Below are 4,601 nucleotides of genomic sequence, written 5' to 3' on the forward strand. Positions count from 1 at the left end.
AAACTGGCCTGACTTACATTTTGAAATTCATGTTGAGATTTACCTTGTATCTACTGTATGATCAAGTTTTCATAAAATATTCCAAGAATGTTGTTCCCTAATTGTTGTTCATGAAGTTCTATACATGTCCTTTTAATCAACCCTGTCCATTTGCTTGTTCATTTTTTTTTTCCTTTTTTGGTAATGGAAAGTGAATGAGGGCCTCTCACATGTTATCCACACACTCTACCTCTGAGCTCACCCACAGCCCTTACTCAGATTTTGATCTCTTTAACTGACTGTTTAGTCTGCAAATCAATCAGTTACTAATACTATCCCTCTTTTCCCCCCTCTTTCCAGTTCTGGGGATTGAACCCAGGGCATTTTGCATGGACACTGTACCACTGAACTACACCCCCCTCGTATTCCACCTCCTATTACCCTACATTTTAACATACTTAATGGGGTCTCAGATCAATATAGTCTGTTCTTCCTTTCAAATAATATAACCACCTTACAAGGTGCTACTCCCAAAATATGTTTACTTTGATTTGCAAGTCATTGTTGTCCAGTATTTCAGTTCTATTTTATAACTACGTAAATTTTTAATATTATTATTATTATTATTATTATTCATATGTGGTTAAGGTTTGTTACCTATGTCCTTATGGTCACCATGTTATTGTTTACCAGTTCTTCTTGCATCTCAGACCTTCTGTCTGGGATCATTTTGCTTCTTCCTGAAGCATATCCATTTGATAGTTCCTTGTTATGTAGCAATAGATAACTAATACAGAATGAATTTAAAAACTTCTACAGTTTGTAAGTTCATAAGGAAAAAAAATTGAACCATAAAATGGACAGGGATAATTAAAAGGACATGTATAGAACAGTATGAACAACAATTAGGGAACTGATATTTTGTATTAGTTATCTATTGCTTTGTAACAAATGACTTCCCCTAAACACAATATTGTAAATCATCAAATATTTGTTATTCTCACCCGGTCCCTTCCTCCCTTCTTTCCTTCCTTGACTTCTCTTCCCTCCCTTCCTCCCTTCCTCCCTCCCTCCCTCTCTTCCTTCCATTCAACAGGGTCTCACCATTTTTCCCAGGCTGCTTTCAAATTCCTGGGCTCAACTCTCCAGAGTAGCTGGGACTACAGTGTGTACCACCACACCAGCCATTCACACAGTTTCTGAGGGTCAGAAATGTGGGTGTGGTTTATCTGGTTGCTTCTGGTCCGTGGTCTCTCTGGTTCATAGTCAAGTTGTTGACTAGAGATGCAATTATCTGAAAGCTTCATAGGGGCTTATTCATGTGGTCATTGACTGGGGGCTTTAGCTTCTCACAAAGAGAACTTCCAGTAGGACTTAAGTGTTATAATAGCTTGTCAGCCAGCAACCCAGGCAGAAAGCAAGCAGGAAGCAACAGTATTCTTTATGAAATGGTGTCCGAATCAGACATCATAATTTCTTTTATATATGTAATATATATATATATATATATATGTATTTTATATACATATATTTTATATTTTTATATTTTATATACATATGTTTAGTTGCAGATGGACACAATACCTTTGTTTTAGTTATTTATTTTTATGTGGTGCTGAGGATCAAACCCAAGTGCCTCACAGGAGCTAAGCAAGCGCTTTACCACTGAGTTACAACCCAGCCCACACACCATAATTTCTGATTCTTCTTGCATACAAGCCATTAAGTACAACTCACATTCAAGGCAAAGAGAATTAAAAATTTGTGGACCTACTTTGAACCACCACAATATTATATTTAATTAGTACTTTTTCAGTTGTATCTAATCTGCTATTTAATATACCTGTTCTGTTTCTAATTCCAAATATTAAATCTTTTATTACTAAAATTTTTAATTACTTAAAATGCACCTTGAGGGCTGGGGTTGTGGCTTAGCTGTAGAGTGCTTGCCTAGCATGGGCAAGGCCCTGTGTTCAATCCTCAGCACCACATAAAAATAAATAAATAAATAAAGATATTGTGTCCAACTACAGCTAAAAAAATAAATATTAAAAAAATGCACCTTGACATTTTATTGTCTATTGTTCTGCAGTCAAGCTTTTGTTCTGCCTTTTTTTTCCCCAGGATGAAATATATCCTTTTAGTATTTTGTTTCTGATATCGCCATATCTGAAGTCCTTAGTTCTGATATTGTTGTCTACTGTTTTTGCTATTCCTCATTTATAAGGTCTTCCCTCTTAATTTGTTTCCTTTTAAAACTTCTTGTGAATGAACTTTTGGAATTTGTAGTGGGAAACTTGGAAGGCCTAATGTGAGGGTATATTTCTTTCTGTAAAAATTTATCTCCACCTGTGCTAGCATACTATGGGTCCTACTAATCTGGGAAATTATAATTTGTTGACCATATAATATATTATATATATTATATAATACATATATTATATACATATTATATATTATATGTATATTATAATTTGTTGACCAATTATAATTTGTTGGGTCATAAAGGTGGACTGAATTTAAAGCTGCAAGTTATGTTTGATAAGAATAAACATCACGAACTCTTAACCAAACTTAATAAATGTTAACATTTTTGGTTATACATACACATACACACAGATGTAAGTATGTACACATAATGTAGTTTTAAGGGAAGAATTTGCCTTCATCCCTTCTTCCTCATTATCCTAGAGTTGGTGTGTATAATTTCCATCCATATTTTTAATATAAATACATATTAAGTACTATCTAAATGTATAGGTTGAGCATTCCTAATCCAAAAATCTGAAATACTCCCTAACCCAAAACTTTTTGATGCCTGCCACAGTGGAAAATTTCACACCTGATTTCACAGAAGGGATGGAAATCAAAACACAGGTGATTAAGAATGCTGTATAAAATTATTTTCAGGCTGTATGTGAGATATATATGAATAAATGGATTTTTCATGTTCAGACTTCGGTCCCATCTCCAAGATATACTGTTATGTAAATGCAAATATTAAGAAAAAATATGAAATCTGAAACATTTCTGGTCCTAAGTATTTTGGATGAAGGATACTCAATCTGTATTAACATACATGGTTTATTTTTATGTTTAAAATATCTATGCACCTTGCTTTTTTTCTCTACATCAACTTACCCATGGGTCCTGACAAACCTACTAACAAACAATGTTGAAGTGAATATCCAGACATGTCGGCTGTGGCCTTCTGAGAATGGGGTCACAATCCAGGTGGGAGAGAAATGACCACCCGAGGGACTTTGACTGAGAGATCAGAGTCCCTTCAAGTGGAGCAGAAAAAAAGAAGTTCAAAGCAAACAGGGAGGAAACGTATAAACACAGTAGCACTAGGGTGGACAGTCCACTTCTGGGGCCTAGACCTTCTCCAAGACTGGCCCAAGTGGCTTAGGGGGGAGGAGATAAGTGGGTGGTGGCCTTGCAAGATGAGGGCGAGGCCCGCGTGGGAGCAGGGCTGGGTCAGCTAGCCCTCCCTCAAGAGTCTCTCTGCGGCTTGTGGCAGCGCCTCCTGTCGGTGACCAGAAGGAAACACTGACTTTCTCAGTCTGGTATTTATATTCTAAACAAAAAGAAAAAGAAGCGAGACTTTTCGGCGTAGAAGGGACGACTGATCTTGCCCAGCCTAATTTGTGCTTTATGACACTAACCCCAATCGTCCCATTCTGCAGCTCTTTAGCGAGGAAAAAAAGCCAATCTTGACCCCGACGTGACTTGAACACGCAACCTTCTGATCTGGAGTCAGACGCGCTACCATTGCGCCACGAGGTCACAGTGAGCTGGGGACTCAGCGTCGTTAAAGGCCTCGCTCTTCCGGCTCGGCTCCCGGGTTGTGAAGGTTCGGGATGGAACGCGCATTGCCTCCCGGACTCCTGGGCCAGGTCAGGAAGAGCGGAGCTCAGGAGCGTCGCCTTCCGAGGGATGGAAACTGGACGCCTCGGAGGCAGCGGGGTCTGAACTGCGGCGCCGCAGCAAAGCCGTCACCTGGCGGCCGACATTCGGCTCCGCCTCCTCGGCGTCTCCGAGTGACAAGCGAAGGGACGCCGGGGGCGGGGGAGGAACTCGGGGACGCTTTGGGCACGAAGGGAACCCCGGGCCCAGGGGACTCCGGGAACGCGCAGTAGCTGGGGCTTTGGCGGGGCGACGTCCGGGCCTGAGGCAGAAGGGAGGCGGCCTGGGGGCGGGGGCAGTCATGAGTGGTCACTCGCCGCGTCCCCGTTTTCTAAAATGGCGACGGCCACTGTCGTGCGGGTCAAAGGACCCTGCGGCGAGGCCGCCAAGACCCGACGACGTTCAGAGGCCCGGATGCGGGGCTTCCGGCGGCCCGGGCCACCTCCTCCGTTGTCCCCTTAGGAGGAAAGAAACGCTGGGACAGCAGAAGACGACGCTCATAGCTGGCAGACAGCTGGGACCAAGAAGATGCCGGGTGTGGCGGTGCACCCCCCTAATCCCAGAGGCTGGGGAGGCCGAGACAGGAGGATTGTGAGTTCAAAGCCAGCCTCAGCAGTTTAACGAGGCTCTCAGCAACTCAGAACTTGTCTCAAAATAAAAAATATAAAAATGGTTTGGGGATGTGGCTCAGTGGTTAAGTGTCCCTGGATTCA

The 4,601-nt window shown here is 41.8% G+C and overlaps 1 non-coding gene across 1 annotated transcript; it reads right to left on the reverse strand.

The window, feature by feature from the left end:
- Positions 1–3,696: 3,696 nt before the first annotated feature.
- On the reverse strand, positions 3,697–3,768 carry Trnaw-cca (transfer RNA tryptophan (anticodon CCA)). The gene has a single exon. It is a non-coding gene; the product is annotated as a tRNA-Trp (tRNA).
- Positions 3,769–4,601: the final 833 nt, after the last annotated feature.

The sequence above is a fragment of the Marmota flaviventris genome, chromosome 17, assembly GCF_047511675.1.
Source record: "Marmota flaviventris isolate mMarFla1 chromosome 17, mMarFla1.hap1, whole genome shotgun sequence".
NCBI lineage: Eukaryota > Metazoa > Chordata > Mammalia > Rodentia > Sciuridae > Marmota > Marmota flaviventris.